At 44.5% G+C, this 17,282-nt stretch overlaps 1 protein-coding gene across 1 annotated transcript in view; it reads right to left on the bottom strand.

Annotated features, from left to right (window-relative positions):
- The window catches only part of RAMAC (RNA guanine-7 methyltransferase activating subunit), a 34,131-nt gene that overhangs the window by 13,893 nt on the left and 2,956 nt on the right, over positions 1 to 17,282 (bottom strand). The window lies entirely within an intron of this gene.

Raw genomic sequence — 17,282 nt, forward strand, 5'->3', positions numbered from 1 at the left:
GTGATTGTGAGGAGCTCCAGAAGGATCTCTCCAGACTGGCAGAATGGGCAGCAAAATGGCAGATGCGCTTCAATGTCAGTAAGTGTAAAGTCATGCACATTGGGGCAAAAAATCAAAACTTTAGATATAGGCTGATGGGTTCTGAGCTGTCTGTGACAGATCAGGAGAGAGATCTTGGGGTGGTGGTGGACAGGTCGATGAAAGTGTCGACCCAATGTGCGGCGGCAGTGAAGAAGGCCAATTCTATGCTTGGGATCATTAGGAAGGGTATTGAGAACAAAACGGCTAATATTATAATGCCGTTGTACAAATCGATGGTAAGGCCACACCTGGAGTATTGTGTCCAGTTCTGGTCGCCGCATCTCAAAAAAGACATAGTGGAAATGGAAAAGGTGCAAAAGAGAGCAACTAAGATGATTACGGGGCTGGGGCACCTTCCTTATGAGGAAAGGCTACGGCGTTTGGGCCTCTTCAGCCTAGAAAAGAGACGCTTGAGGGGGGACATGATTGAGACATACAAAATTATGCAGGGGATGGACAGAGTGGATAGGGAGATGCTCTTTACACTCTCACATAATACCACAACCAGGGGACATCCACTAAAATTGAGTGTTGGGCGGGTTAGGACAGACAAAAGAAAATATTTCTTTACTCAGCGTATGGTCGGTCTGTGGAACTCCTTGCCACAGGATGTGGTGCTGGCGTCTAGCCTAGACGCCTTTAAAAGGGGATTGGACGAGTTTCTGGAGGAAAAATCCATTATGGGGTACAAGCCATGATGTGTATGCGCAACCTCCTGATTTTAGGAATGGGTTAAGTCAGAATGCCAGATGTAGGGGAGAGCACCAGGACGAGGTCTCTTGTTATCTGGTGTGCTCCCTGGGGCATTTGGTGGGCCGCTGTGAGATACAGGAAGCTGGACTAGATGGGCCTATGGCCTGATCCAGTGGGGCTGTTCTTATGTTCTTATATTAACCCTTCTGTACTACCCAACAGAGGCGTAACTCATGCCTAGAACCGCTCTGCCAAAGAGATAGCCCGGATCTCTTATTACTTGCATACATCACAATGTCAGCTGCTTCATGCTATATAACATAATGTTTCCCTAACATCTGATAACTGCAACTAACCTTCTGTTTTCTAATGGGATATACCCTCTGCAGTCTTAAACCTTGGAATCTGAACAAATAAGAATGATTCATCCTCAGAGGAATCTGTACGCCCTGTTTTTGTACAGTGCCTTGTACACGTACAGAAGGTGCTTAAAAATAATATTAATTGCATCTGGATTTCCTACAGAGCAGTGGTTCATGCACAAACAAAAATTCACAATGACAAGACCCTGCCTGCAAGTTTACAGTCTTAACAGACAGGCACATAATAAAAATAAGGGGTGGGGTAAAGAGAAACAAGAGAGGGAGAAGACAACTTAAAAACACAGTAAATTAGGTAGGGTCTAATTCTGTCTCACAATTTGCTGCACCTTTCAGGAGAAGTGATTGAATTATCCTGTTACACCTGATGCAGACACAACCTAATTACTTGCAGCAAAGCACAAGTAGATTGGTGGAAGGTAAGGCCAGAATAGTGAATCATGTAGGACAGCATTCCCTTTCTGTGCACGAGTACTTGGGGCCCTCACTAGCCTGGACTGATTGAAGGATTTTTTTTCCTCTGTGCTTCAGTAGTGCATCCTGGCACAGAGTTGGAGAACAGCTGATTTCAAAATGGTATGTGTAAAATCAGAGCTCAGAGTACAGAAAGCACAGTGTACATCCTTTCATTTCTATGGTTCTTGCTGTGGAATTTTGACAAATACTCTACTAGGAGTGAATTTAACTAGCAATTTAGGAAACCCTATCCCCCCCCAAAAATGCAAATCAACCAATCAGATACAAAAAAATATGCTGGAGAAAGTCTTTAAAAATTATTTTTCTCTTCAATATAAGCAGGATTCTTTTTACAGGCACTTAACATTTAAAGGTCACTGTTAAGCAAAGTGCACATTATTAGGAATAGACAGCTCACATATATCAAGATGTAAAAGCATGAAGCCACATCACATTGCTGCCTAAGGACCTAGTGGGCACTTGATGATGGGGGACATAGCACAAAGGCAGCACTTTGCACTAACAATAACACAAATTCAACAGACATGGAGATCAGTAAAGAGGAAGAGATTAATAACACTTGATTTTCAGAATGCTTAACAGGTGTTCCATTACAGAATTCTGCACACAAATGCCCAGGGCAGGCCCAAGACCCACTACTGGCACCTGAGGCCGGTAGTGTAGCTACACTATGCACAGCTCTCAGTTTTGCACAGTGCCTCAATGCACCGTGCAAGCTGCGCCTCACAGTCAGGGCCATTCCAGGTGACAACAGCAAAGCAGAGGTGTCTCCTCTGCTTTCCTCTTGTTGCCTGGAATGGGGCAGCTTGCACGGTGCATTGAGGCTCTGTGCAAAACTTAATGCTGTGTCCCCCTGTAACTGCACTACTGCCTGAGGCAATGTGCCAAGTGCTGCCCTGACCCTTACAATGTAATGCACCAGTCTCTGCTCCTTCCAATGAAGGCAGAAGAGGGTACTGAGGTGGGTGTCCTCTACCAATCTGCTGCCCAAAGCAGCTTCTTCAGTTGGTCTCATGGATGGGCTGGCCCTGAAAATACCCACCACCACTCGCCACACTACTTTGCAGTGGGGGCTGCAAAGATCATAGAGATGTTGTTGCTTAATGATGCAGCAAGTTCAATTCCTAGTATCATCAGTTGAAGGATCATCACAAGGATGCTGGGGTAAAGGAAGTTGTGTTGTTGCTCACTATTCCCGCCCCCCCCCCCCCCATTAATGATATGGTGCTGTTGATATTATCTGCTGAACAGAATCATAGCTGAATTAGCCCCAACCTGATGTAGTGGGACCATAGTCCAAGCACTTCTTCAAAAAGGAAGATCAACAAGTGAGACCTGCACCTGACTTGGGCAGGACTCTGAACAGGATTGGTTCTTTAGATTCTGCTGTATTTGCTCTATCTAAAAATAATGCATCCTTTTTGTCTTAAATGTTTCTATGGGACTATTACAAACTTTCTGAGTAAACACTTAGAAAGCAAATCTTGATCTCTCAGCACCAGCATTCAGGGTGCATTTTTAGAAAATAAAAATGTCTACTGTAATTAAACCACAGACACCAGGGTGCATATCAGTTCTACTGTTTATAGCAGTATTTATTATAGTCTGCTGTCCAGACAAAAATCATTTCCCAAAATAACTCACTGCACAATCCTAGGTATGTATACTCAGAAGTAAATGCCATTGTGTTCAATGGAGCTTACTCCCAGGAAAGTGTGGACTGGATTGCAGTCTCAACAGTCCTGCTACTGACAGGCTCTGTAGGCAAATGAAAATGAGACACAGAGATGTGACTGTATTGGAATTGCGGAAGATATTACCAAGGAGATAGGGTGTGGTGTCCACAGTGCCCCTTGCTCTAAGTAAATGCAGGGTTAAAGCCCAGGTGGTAGCTGGAGGTGTGCTGCACAGCTGCAGCCACTAGAGGCTAAAGTGAACCTGGGAGCATATAAACAGCACCTGGAGGAACTAGTGGGTGTGGGTTGTAGAAGGAGTGCAAGTTAGAGGGGAGACTGACTGGGCTTGAATCTGACAGCTGACTGTGACTTGGCTTAATGACTTTGGACTTTGACTTGGATACTCTGACTGATTTGACTGACTACCAAGAATCTCACCTTGGACTGTGACTCTGCTTTTTGGTTCTGGACTCTGATTTGGCAACTCTAACTGATTGGACTGACTGACTTGGAATCTGTGGACTGGGACTGGACTCTGACTTTTGCTTGCTGCACTTGTGAGTTTAACAAGGGAAACTAATCATCCTTAAGTGAGCACAAGGCCCAGTGGGGAGGAGCTGTGGCAAGACAGTGACTGCAGTCTCAAGCACACTTAAGACTAGTGAAATTAGTGAGGAATTATGGATAGGATCAGTTTGTTCCACAGTTGTGTAAAGCTTGTGTTCCAAAGAAGCAACTTCTTGATCAGCCTGTCTACATCCATGATTCCTTTGCAGAATCCCAAAAGACAACTTAGGAAGTTAGAATCCACCCAATACATGTGCAGTTCAGGCAAACTTATTCACAAGCATGTAAACTGTGGTTTAAATCAGGGATAGGCAGCCTACAGCCCACCACATGAAATCATTCAGCCCATCTTCCCAAAAAGATATATCCACCCAGCCCATAGTGGTGCTAAAAAAAATTGGTGATTGCAATACTATAAAGCTTACAGTGTAAGCAGACCAAAAGTAGAAGTTTCCTTTGAGCGTCATTCTCTGTCTGGGCATGAGTCTCTCCATGTCATGCCAATCTCTTTTTTCCTAGTTCTATGGCCTAATCAGGAGGTTTGTGCTTTTATATTGAAGGCACATGTGTTCTTACTATTGATGGAACCAATGCCTGGCCCCTGTGTGGAAGAAGGTTGCTGACCCCTGATTTAAATGATAATTTGAAAATCAGAAACATTGCATGTGTCTTGATCTGTGAAAATGTTTCTAATTTTCAAATTATCATTTGATCTCAAATTGAGGTGGAATGGACCTTTGGTCTACCATCTAATTAAATTAGATTTGGTCAAATTTTGTGTCGTCAGATTATACCAAAAATGCATCCAACCTATTTTGTTTAACTATGGGGGGAAGGGGTATGTGACTCATGCAGTATTTTGGAATAAATTTAAGACAGATGGACAATACAACAGGAAGGATAAGCCAGGCACATACCAGATGGACATGAACATGTTTAAGGATTTGGATGATGGTTAGTCTTCTATTGGGAGAAAAAAAAAACAATACCGTTTACCCTTATAGCAAATTTGAATGAATAATCTTGATAATTACATTAATCTTTATATTTTTGTTGTTTATATACAACTTTTCAACAACAACAAAAAATTCACAAAGCCATTTATATACCTGTTAAATAATTAAATACATGGTCCCCTGTCACCAAAGGGGCTCCTAGTCTAAAAAAAATGCAGTTTCTCTATATGTTTAAGGCTGGCTCAGGAAAGGTTTTTTTTGTCTGTTTTTGTTACAGTTGTGAATATTGATTTGGGATTAACAGCAAATATTTTCTGTGTGACAAATATATCTTTGTTTTATCTATGCAGCTAAGGCTACAATCCTGTGCACTCTTTCTTGGGAGTAAGCCCCATTGACCAAGAAGATAATGATGATGATGGTTGTTGTTGTTGTTAATAATAGTTTTTACCCTGCCTTTCTACCACACAGTAACAACAGTATGGGATTTAGTTCTGAGTAGACATGCATAGGATTTCACTGTCAATTAATTAGTGGGTTATATGATACAGTTATTGTATATTGTGGCAAACCACAAATGAGTAAACATTACGAACAAAGTGAAACATCACTTTCTCTCTCTCTCTGAACAGTAACATTCTGCTTCTAACAGAGCCTGGCACAGTTACTGCAAAACGAACAAGCAAGGATACATCTGGTCACCTGTTAGCCAAACTTACTGCAAAGATGTTACTTTGAATGCATGGAGTGGGGCAGTGGGATCATGCTCACTGTGCTTCTTCCCATCCCTAAAATATTCAGTTTAATGTTTGTATAGAGCCATTGTGATTTTCACACTATTTCAAGGGAGGGTGAGATTATTTGGACATTTATCAGATGCTTTAAATTGGTCCACTGAATTTGCTGCTACAAGACATGGCGATATCTTCATTAGCTTATTAGATGGCTGTAATGACAGGTCCCCTTTACTGGTATCAGTTTGCTTGTGAAGAGAAGGTACTTCAAAGGGAGGGCACCAGGATGCGGGTCTCTTGTTATTTGGTGTACTTCCGAGGGCATTTGGTGGGCTGCTGTGAGATACAGGAAGCTGGTCTAGATGGGCCTATGACCTGATCCAGTGGGACTGTTCTTATGTACTGGAGACTTCACGGTCTTTTGTAATATGTACTTATTAACAAATATGCATATTGAGTAGACAAGTACTCATATTATCTTTAGAGTGGCAACATCCCCCCTCAAGTAACAGCATGCATTTGATGCATTCACAGCCCACCTATCACACTACTTTTGTCATCCAACCACAAAACTCAGGCTGCAACCCTAGACACACTAACTTGGGAATAAGCTCCATTTAACTCAGTGGACATTATTTCTGCACAACACAGAACTGGGCTGCATGCCTGTTTCTCACTAGTCAACTTTCAAACTGCCAACCTGTCCCTTCAGCCCCTACTAAGGAAGATGGGGTGCATCCAATAGCTACCAGCAGAGGTCATCAAGCAAACTGTCAATTTATTCCCAAAGTCCAAACAAATATCATTGCCTCTTCACCTGACACAGAACACTCGCATTAGAGTGCTGCTGTATTTTATTTTTCAGTTTACTAGTTAGACAACATCACACACAGGAGGGCATGTCCACCAGAGCTGAGAAAGGCAGCATTTAAAATGGTAATCTGTCTCTGGTTGCTTGGAAATAGAGCTCAATTTGTATCAGAGAAGCTTGGATTTTGAATCTTCTGTGCTACAGAAGAGATGAATATTTTAAGCAGATGCCTGCAATTTCTTTGAGACATGGAGACTTGAGTTACAGATGGTGACAAGGGACTGAGAATTCAAAACACCCAACTGCATGCAAATTGATATGCGAGAAAAATATTTTGTAGAACAAAATGATTCTGTGGTTTAGTTGCTTTGAAAAAATTATGCTTTCTTTCCTCCAAAACTCTGCATCATTTTGCCTTCCTGTTTTATACTCTACTTTGTTTTGCAGTCCATTGTCCTAGTGATCACTTATTACAGATTATGAACTTATTACATAACTGGAAGAAACAAAAAGGTTATCCATTCCAAAGGCACCCCATCCCCAGTGTCCAGGTACTGAAATCTGCATTGGAGGCCCTTAGTAACACCTGGCAATCTCTACCTCCATGTGAATTTAAGAGAAGTGTCCCCTGGTCCAGCCAATGTACAGCAAAAATCCAGGTAAAAATCATCAATGTAAAAAATAAACATAAATCAATACAATCCACCAAAAACTGCCAATCATAAGCAAAATGCATGTTATACTGAAAAAAAGATAACATGACAATTGAACATCTTCAAAAGACTGATATTGATTTAGGTACTGTTACTGATGTAGTCATGAAATGTATGTAACAGCGCAATCCTATCTTGCTCTGGAACAGGCAGGCCCAAAATGGCTCAGCCAGAGGTAAGAGCCGGAGGCTCTTCCCCTTACCCCGGGGTAAGCCACTGCAGTTCCAATAGGTCTCCTCGGACTTGCACCACCTCCGAAGTGGCTTATGTCCAAGGTGAGTGGTGCGGCTTGCAGCCATTCTGCACTGCTCCGGAACAGGGGCTAGGATCCAGCATATCTGCAGGATCCCAGTCCTGCCCACCTGCCCTGGGACTGCTCTCTGCCCACCCTCTCCCCGCCCCAGAATGCCTCCTTCCCACCTCCTCCCTGCCCACTCCAGACCCTTGCATTGGCTGAGCTCTGCGGACGCAAGGCTCCCTGTCAGAGTCAGTGTGCAGGCTGGATTCAGCCTCCGTGGGCTAGCATGCGTCCTTGCACCAGCCCAGCCAACTCTCAAGGAGGCGCAAACATTCTTTATGGCACGTTTGTGACCCTCTTGGGCCAGTGCAAGGGACTCGCGCTGGCCCAAGGGCGAGCTAGGATTATGCCCTAAATTAACAGAAAACCCCACTAAGCAATTCCTTCTGCAACCCAAGAAACCCAACTGCAATTTATCTGTGCAAAATGTGTTCAGGCAACTAGTCCTCATCAGCGACTTTATTATTTATCTGCTCTAGAAATCGACATAAGACAAGATCTGCATCCTTCCAGACACTTTAAAAGTACAGTATGAAGTATTATCAATCTATTCAGATTTTCAGGGCCAGCCCAAGACTCATGATGTGCCAACCTCTCCTCCTCCCACTCTCCAGTGTTCTAGCTCAGCACTCTCCCCTCTTCCATGTTTCATCTTCCTCTCTGCCCCCCCCTTTTCCAATCCAGGGAGTGAAAGGAGGACCAGGAGCAGTGGAGGTAAGTAGGCAGACAGAGATTGGTACCCCCCAACACAAATCTGCCACCTGAAGCAACTGCTTCAGTTCACCTCAGGAATGGGCCAGTCTTGCACCTTTTGTTGCACTCAGATGTCCCCTATAAAGATCCCCCCCCCCCGCAAAATACTAAATGCATTCTAACACTGCTGGAGTGCTATTTATTATTCCTGTCTCCAGAAACCAGTATAAAAATGCAAAGATCTGAATGCTCTCCCAACCCCACACACAAAAGAGAGCTTCTTTCTAACTAGTGTCCTTAGCCATTGCAGGATATACACACATACTGCCTCTATAGTGTTATTTCACTTCTGGTTTAAAGGGCCATTCATCCAAAGCAAGTTGTTTAATACAAATCTCTCTTGGAAATTGCTCAGAAATAGCCTATAAAAATGATTAATAGTGAAGCCATGATAGTACACATCATATATTACAGAATATATGCAGTTAGACAACTGTAATATGCAACTAAAGTAATGACAATTAATTAATTTAATTAACAGTATTTATATACCGCTTTTCAACTGAACGTTCACAAAGCGGTTTACAGAGAAAAATCAAATAACTAAATGGCTCCCTGTCCCAAAAGGGTGCACAATCTAAAAAAATGCAAATGAATACCAGCAGACAGCCACTAGAACAGACAGTGCTGGGGTGAGGTGGGCCAGTTACTCTCCCCCTGCTAAAAAAAGGAGCACCCACTTGAAAAAGTGCCTCTTACCCAATTAGCAGGGGTTAATACAAGGAAAATAATTTCCTAATGGTAAATTCCCCAATTTTCTCTGTTGCCCAGAGACTGGAGAAGCAACTGGAGTCTCTTCTAAGCATGTGGAGCAGGGGTGTCCAAAGTTTTTTGCAGGAGGGCCACATTGTCTCTCAGACACTGTGTTCAAGGGGAGGGCCGGGGAAAAAAGAATTAATTTACATTTAAAATTTGAATAAATTTACATAAGTTTACATAAATGACTATATTAAAGATGAATTTATATGAATGAATGAAGGTCTTGCAATAGCTCAAGGTCTATAAAAGGCCTTGCACAAAGCAAGGCTGGCCTTTCCTTTGCTGCCGCATCACAGATGTGAAATAGCAAGCAGTGGAGGAAGCTCTCATCCCACAGCTCATGTGAGAGGTCAAACAATTCCCTTCAAGCTGAGAGCAGTTGCGGCGGGCCAGTGTGGGCTCCAACAAATCTCCGGAGGGCCAAAGGCTCATTGGAGACTGGGGGCTCCCTGAGGGCCGCATTGAGAGGCCTCAAGGGCCACAAGTGGCCCCAGGGCTGGGGTTTGGGCACCCCTGATGTGGAGAACTAATGGGACCCTGGGAGGTTGCACCCTCTGTCTCCCCAGATGAACATCATGGTAAGGGGAAAGTCAGCCTGGGCCCATCATTGGTCACAGTGGAGAATAGAGCTGCTGCAGTGAGCTCTCCCCCTCTCTGCATGAAAAGAACTGCTCCAACTGTCCGCGGATGGGGACTACACAAACAAGCAAAGCCATTGGGCAGAGGGCTAGAAGGCTCCTGAGCCTTGAGACTCATATACTGCTTATCTTTGGCACAAAGTTTCCCAAAACACTAGAAATTTAATTCTTTTCTCTTGTGTCTGAAATCTGCAACGTGTGCCCCTATGGGAACTTGGATTTTCCTGTGTTTATACTATATAGATTTTGAGTTCATGGGCAGCGCAATCCTATTCTCACCCTGAGCTGGCACACGTCCCTTGTTCCAGCTTCTAGCCTTCATGAACATGCCTTAAAGCATGTTCACAATTATTCAGAAGGCCAGTGCTGGCCTCGACGAACTGGCATGGTGCCCAACCGTGATGAATTTGTGCCGGCCCAGGTAGGCCAGCACAAGAGGTGGGAGAGGGCAGTGGGAAGGCAGAACAGGGGTTGGGAGGGGGTGTTCCTGAGTGTTGGAAGGGGAGCCCGGAGGTGAATTGGGCCTGGGCGAGGGTGGGTGGGAATTGACCTCTAATCTTTGCTCCACCGATTGTTGACGGTTTTGTTCCTCAATTTGTTGTGTACAAACAGATCCTTTAAATTCTGTTGGCACTTATATGCAAATAAAGAACCATTCCTACATCTGGAAATATCTTCTAGCAGGTACCAATATTAGCAAGCAATGCCCTTTACCTGATTTGAATATCCATCAAATGCCAGTGTGTTACTACATAATTTTTTTTCTTCAGACTTTAATGGGATGGTTCTCTCAATCATTTTTTGCCTTAGGATGCTTGTTTTAATTTGCTGGATGTGGCATCCTCTCTCTTTTAGCTTCTGTGTTAACTGAAAAACTAAAGTGTTTTTGGTCTGTTTCAAGAAATCTGGCATGCTACTACAATTTCTCTGCAAGCTCATCCACTGAGAATATGGCAGGTTTCTCTGCAGAGGCTGAGGGTGATAATTTCATATCGCAAAAAGGAATTGGTATCTGCTGCCTTTCTTAACATGTCTGGAGTAAGATGGACATTCTTGTTTCTGATTTCCACATCAAGAAGGTACATTTTTTCCCTTTTATGGAAAAGGAAGGGAACTCTTAAGCTACACAATGGGGACAGTACCAGCAGATCCAAGTTTTGGCTGGGACCTACCCTTGCTGCTACTCCTGAAATTCCTAGAAGGAAGAACAGCAAAGGGAAAGAAAATACCTGGAGCAGTGGCTCCCAGACTATGAGCTGGGGCTCCCTGGGGAGCCATGGAAACCAGCCAGGTGAGCTGTGGAATCCTCATGAAAATCAGTCCACCCTTTACAATGTATAGGATTATGGCCCAAATGAGGAGCTGCAGCCAGTGACCCAGTAGGTCAAGGGAGCTACCAGTCGAAAAAGTTTGGGAACCACTGACCTGGAGGGGAAAAAAGAAAAGAAAAGAAAACACTGAAAGAAGGGAGGACAAAAGAAGAAATATTGCAGGTTGCCAACTCTTGTCCCATAATAATGAAAGGGACTAAAGGCTTTGAAAGAGACGGCATAGTTCAGTTGAGGGAGGCAGCATCAAATAGTCTCCTGGAGGAAGGCAAAGTGAGATGAGATTTAATAATGCCATCTCCATTTTTATTTAGGTTAGAGGCAGAGGCTTACTGTAGATTTTAATTAAGTGAAGGAGTTTATCGTTAGGTTTCCCAAAGTGAGTGATAATGACCACCTCCAAACCTGTTGACTGGGACTGAGAAAGTGCCACGTTTTCATTTCAACTGGAATAATCCAGGAACAATAATGATTTTAGGCCACAGTGTACATAAGATGCAGTGAGAAAGCAAATCACTGGTATTTCTCAGATGTATTTCTCAGACATCTGCTGGGTAACCAAGCCAAGTTCTAGATTAAATCCAGATTGGACTTCTTGACTCTGGCAAGAAGAGAACAGGATGAATGTGAGGGCACTGTTTATAGTGGGATGACTGCCGCAGTCTCTGATATCCTGATCACTGCAATGCATCTGCAACATACTATATTTACACAAGCTGGGCATCCTGGGAATGCAATCCCCTTTGATCCTAGCACCCCTGGATGCACTAGGCATATGCATAAGGTCCAAAGGACAGTTTTAAACCAAGAAATTGCAGATGGCTTTCTGGTAATCAAGACATGATAGCTGGGGAGATAGCTCATAGCTTACATACAACATGATGAGAAATGTGGATCTTTTTGCTTGTGACTGAGGATACAGATTTGGTATGGATAGTAAATTGTGGGTGCAGTCCTAACCCCTTATGTCAATGCTTTCCAGCACGGACATAAGGGCAATGCAGCTCTGAGGTAAGGGAACAAACAATCCCTTACTTTGAGGAGGCCTCCATGAGTGACACCCAACTGCAGGATGCAGCACGTGCCCCATTGGCACTGCTATGCCAGTGCTGGAAAGCACTGACATAAGGGGTTAGGATTGCGCCCTGTGTAGGTTCATTCTGTACCTCCTGAGGCACAGCTTTTTTCTCCCTATTTCCTTAAAAACAGATATTTGCTTATCACAAGAAAACAGCTTTAAAGGCATAAAATTACTTCCTTGTTTGGTGTCACTTCTGAAGATTGCTGTGGCAACACTAGAAGAAGCCCTCTGCTGCAGCTGGTTCTAAACTGGCTAGGTGCCATCAGGGAGCTTTGCTAGGACCAGAGAGGTTCCATTTTGAGCTCTGTCATTCTAGAACCAGCAGCGGTAGCCGCAGGGGACAGTGAGGAGGTGCACATGGGGGGGTACATGCAAGCTAGTTGGCTCATGGCAGAATTGCATGGGGGTGGCAGAACAGTTGCCAGTTTGGATGGTCAGTCAGTTTGGCCCAAATCAAGTTAAGAAGGTTTTTCATAGGAACTTTTCAAAACATTATACTATGATTAACCTTAATTATCCTGTGTCTTATTAGGTACTTTTATAATATAACTAATGTTGTATCTCACTAAGGGCGCAATCCTAACCCCTTATGCCAGTGCTTTCCAGCACTGGCATAGCGGTGCCAATGGGACATGTGCTGCATCCTGCAGTTGGGTGTCACTCACGGAGGCCTCCTCAGAGTAAGGGAATGTTTGTTCCCTTATCTCAGAGCCGCATTGCCCTTATGTCAGTGCTGGAAAGCACTGACATAAGGGGTTAGGATTGTGCCCTAAAATATGTGATTTTCACCTTTTGGGGTTTTAATTCTTGTGAGACAGCCTCTGTCTTTCGTTCCATGCCCAGGTAGTTAGGGACAATTGGAAGGTGTGTCACATAGTGGGCAGCTATATAGAGTTTAATAAAACTGCTTTTCATTAAAAAAAAAAATCAAAGCAGAAGCACAAGGGGTGGGTGCTTAATGCTGCAAAAGTAACAGGTGCCTCTGGATTCCACCTTGAGAAGGTCCTGCCTCAATTGCTCACCAACAAGGGCAGCAATCAGAACAGAATCACAGTGTCCCCCTCCTTCCTCCAGCTCCACTGCTGTCATTGCTCATTCACAGCATTGGCACTGGAAGGTGGGATGTAACTGCTGAATCCTTCCTCACTTTTCTGAAAGGAAGGAAGAGGAGAAAACAGGGGTGCTGCTGCGATCCTGCTGCATTCACTCCCATTCCAGGAAAGCTACCAAAACAATATTGCTCTGCTGTTCTCCTCTAGTGAGTCCCTGACCAAGCTTTAGACATGTTCTCCTTCAGAATAGGCTGGGTGAGAATGTGTGCTCTTCTGCTTCCAGCACACCTTAACTTGGGCCAGGTCTGTCTAAAATGGCTTTTTTGGACTTCTAAGCATTATAGTATGTTAAGGATGTCAAGAAAAAAAAAATATTTTCATTTATCTGTTTTCCTTGCTGAAAGCCACATTTGTGTCAGCATTCATTCATTTTAAAGATCACCAGATTTGTCCACTTGGTTCGTTCACTGTCTTCAGTGGGAGAACCAGCTGCACTTCTCTTGCCACTAACCTGACTTTTTCAAGTCATCACCCTGCCCGTTGCAGGTTTCCTAGGAAGATTCATTCCTTGTTGTCTGGTGGGGCTACACACATTGTGTGTGTGCGCCTCCCTCACAGTAAGAAACATGCCACCTCTTCCACTTCAGGGGGTGTGGGATAAGCAATAGAGGTTGCTGACAATTTCAGCTTCCCTTGGAAGACTGCAAGGAGTGGATTGGGGGCCTCCAATCTGGCTCTTGCAAGTTTTGTGCCTCTCAGGGTGCAATCCTAACCAACTTTCCAGCACTGGCATAGCTATGCCAGTGGGGCATAGCTGCAGTGTGCCAATGTGTTGCATCCTGCAGTTGGGGGACAGTCATGGAGGCCTCCTCAAGCTAAGGCAATGTTTGTTCCCTTACCTCAGTGTTGCATTGCTCTTATGTCAGTGCTGGAAAGTTGGTTAGGATTGTGGCCTCAGAGCCCTATCCTGTGGTCCGCGCTGCGCCTCTGCGGCACGGACCACAGTGGCAAACCTGCCGTAAGGCATGTTTGCGGGGCTCACTGCTGGCTTTCCGGGGGCGCGGGGAGGCCAGCGTGAAGTGGGGAGGGGGGCATGCCAGAGGTGTGCCTAGGGACGGGTAGGAGGAGAATCTGGAGCTCTGCTCCACAGGATCCTAGGTGTTCGTGGAGGCTGCGTGCCTTACACGAGCGCCTTTACTTGTGGGGCTGCCTTGGTAGTGCGGGAGGTGCTGGATTCAGCGGCAGCCCTCATGGTGCCGCTGAGTGGGGGCTCCCTGGGCAGCTCAGGATTGGGCTGCCCCTTAGGATTGGGCAGTTAGACTGCAAACCTTGGAAGAACCACCAACTTTACAGAGGCTTCACTGATAGTGCAATCCTATGCATGTCTTCTTGGAAATAAGTCCCATTATGTTCAATGGGGCTTACTCCTAGGAAAATGTGTATAGCAGTGGTTCCCAAACTTTTTAGCATCAGGACCCACCTAAAAAAAAGTGTGGCTTTACCAGCTGCTCAAGCCTCTGTGGCTATAATGGTGAAGTGCTACCCACAAGTTGTAGGTTGTTTTACCCTTGATGCACATAGCCTAATCTGCCTTGTCAGTTTCACAACCCACCAAAAATTGGGTCGTGGCCTACAGTTTGAGAACTACCCATGGACCTACAGTTTGAGAACTGCTGGCTTATAGAATTTGAGCCGGAGTCCTGCAGGTCTGCCATGGAGAAATAGCTCTCAGAGACAGCAGTCTTTCAATCTCATTCAAGCAGGCTTAGGTTCCGGAGCAGCAAGTAGTTAAAAACACAATTTAAAATCTATAGAAGGACATTTGACTGTGGAATATCTAACAACCCTTATGAGCAAAAAATCCCTTGAACTACATTCATCTCAAATGTCAGAATGCCACAGCTGCTTATCTTGGAAAGCTTTTCAAAATTCATGGGAGATATTTCACAAAAGCCTGTCTCAATGTTACAGAGAACTGCAATGTTTGAAACTCCTTAGTATGATGTGTGGGGAGGAGGGGGTTGGGGAAAGGGATGTAATTCTATCTCAGGGGTCGAGTGACATTCAACTGCTTGAGCCTCACTTGAGTAGTCTGTGATGCCGCTACCTAGATGGAATTTCAGCCTTCTGCTGCACAGTTAGTATAAGATTCCTTATGGCATGCGTACCACAATTTCCTTCTCCCCTTTGCTTCTATCACATCATTTGTGATATCCTTATTTTACACAGGATTTGGAATTGGAAAAAAAAAAAATCCCTAAGCACAAATCTTTTTTAAGACACAAGAAGAAGTAAAAAAGAAATCAGTGTTTAACAGCTGACTACATGTCATTATTGCTAAATCTGTAGCGTAAGTAGAAAAAAATATCTACTGCAGGTGGTCTGGGTGTTAGTCTCAAACCTTCCTTAATTCAGCCCATCTGGTATCACCCCCTCCCCTGCTAGCAACAATTTTACTCTGCTGGGGAGTCTGATGAAGGAATGATGTTGACTTGGGACTTATCTATACATGCAGCAGAATGTGAAGAGTATAGAGGTGGTTGGGGCCCAGTTGGAAACATTTTTTTTTTTGTGGGCCCCAGGTTCACCACCAAAAGTCTACAGAATCTTTAGAGATTGAAATACAATTTTATATAGACTTTATATCTCTATGGTAGCATGGAAAGCAATCAAAAAGTGCGTGTCAGTTAATGGACGAAATGGATCTGAGGACATTTTAATATAAAATTGCATACATGTAAGTCTAGATTACCCTAGCACGTGGATCCTTAGGTGTGGGGCCCAACAGGGAATGCAGCTGGCTTAAAGCTGGCACTGGGTAGAACGATCTGTACATCACATTAAATTGGGTTTGCTTTTTAAAAATTTTACATTTTGTACATTGCAGCCACAGGACAGGGGAGGGGGGATCAGAACACGGACTGAAAATCCCCCCACCTGAAGTTACAATTTATTCTGAGACCAATTGCAGCACCCCAAGCAGCAACTTGAGGGGGTATTTTGTCAAGATGTGAGAAAAGGCTCAAACTCTTCATTATGTTAAGCAGAGCTCAGGATAATCTCGCAGTGGTGATGGTTAAAGCTGTTTGAAGAGGCACTTCTGCAGATCCTGGAGAGGAGCTGCTGGTGGTGTCTGCCACCTGCACTGGGAAAGGTGTACCACCCCTATTAGTATGCACCCACAAAAAATAAAAATATCTTGCATGCCCCCCCACCATCACAGCCTTCACTGCCTTCTCACTGTCTTCACCCACCTGCTTGCTTAGGAATGCAGCTACTGTACATGGGCAAGGAGAGGGAAGGAGGGCAAGTGGATGCAGTCCCTTCATCTTCTGCTCTATTGCCACCTCTTTCTGTTCCCTGGGCCTGCTTGAAATACACAGCTCCCTGCATGTTCCACCCATCCTGTTTATTTCAAGCAGGGCCAGGTGGAGGAAGATGAAGGAAAGGACACCAGCAAGGAGGAAGAGGACCAGAAATCCCCTGATCTAGAAGTGAACCAGGATAGTTTAGTGCAGTGGTTCTCAAACTTTTGAGAGGCCCTAGAGAAGTGATTTTCAACCTGCAAGTATGCCATGGGAGTTTGTGGAAGGGTCATATATTTGTAGGGCAATTGGGAGATGCGAGTCCTCAGCCAGCAGTGCATGACAGGTGTACCTTGTAAATTGTCAAAAACTGATGGTATGCTTTGATAATTTTAGTGCCTTCTCAATGTGCTGTGAGATGGAAGAGGTTAACAATTGCTGCCTGAGATGCTACTGCTCAATTTGTAAATGCCAGGGGGTGTGGCTATAATGGTGATTCTGCAGCAGTGCCCCTCCAGTAGCAGTTTATTTGATGCACACAACCTAATCTGCCCTGTCTGTTTTGCAAACCACCCAAAATTGGATCATGACCCACTGGTGGGTCCCAGATCCACAGTTTGAGAACCGCTAATGTAGTGGTTCTGGAATTGGACTTTGACCCGGAAGATCTAGTGGCTCCCTTTAGAAAGCAAAGAGGGTGCTTGCTTCTTAAATAAGAGTGGATAGGGTTGCAGGTTGCTGCTTCCCTGGACAACATTTACGCCATGTCTTGGTTCTATTGACTTATTGCTGCATTTATGATTGTGGCTGTGCATTTTACTGCACATTGCCTTGTGCGCTCTGTAGAAAGGCAGCATACCAGTTGAATGAACCTGACAAACCTTTATTCAGAAGCAGTGGCATAGCTAGAGGGGGTGCAAAGCACCAAATTTTGCAGGTACCTGAACCTGCTGTGCAAGCAGCCCCTCCCCCCTCAAATC

Source organism: Tiliqua scincoides, chromosome 8 (genome assembly GCF_035046505.1).
Source record: "Tiliqua scincoides isolate rTilSci1 chromosome 8, rTilSci1.hap2, whole genome shotgun sequence".
In the NCBI taxonomy this organism is placed as follows: domain Eukaryota; kingdom Metazoa; phylum Chordata; class Lepidosauria; order Squamata; family Scincidae; genus Tiliqua; species Tiliqua scincoides.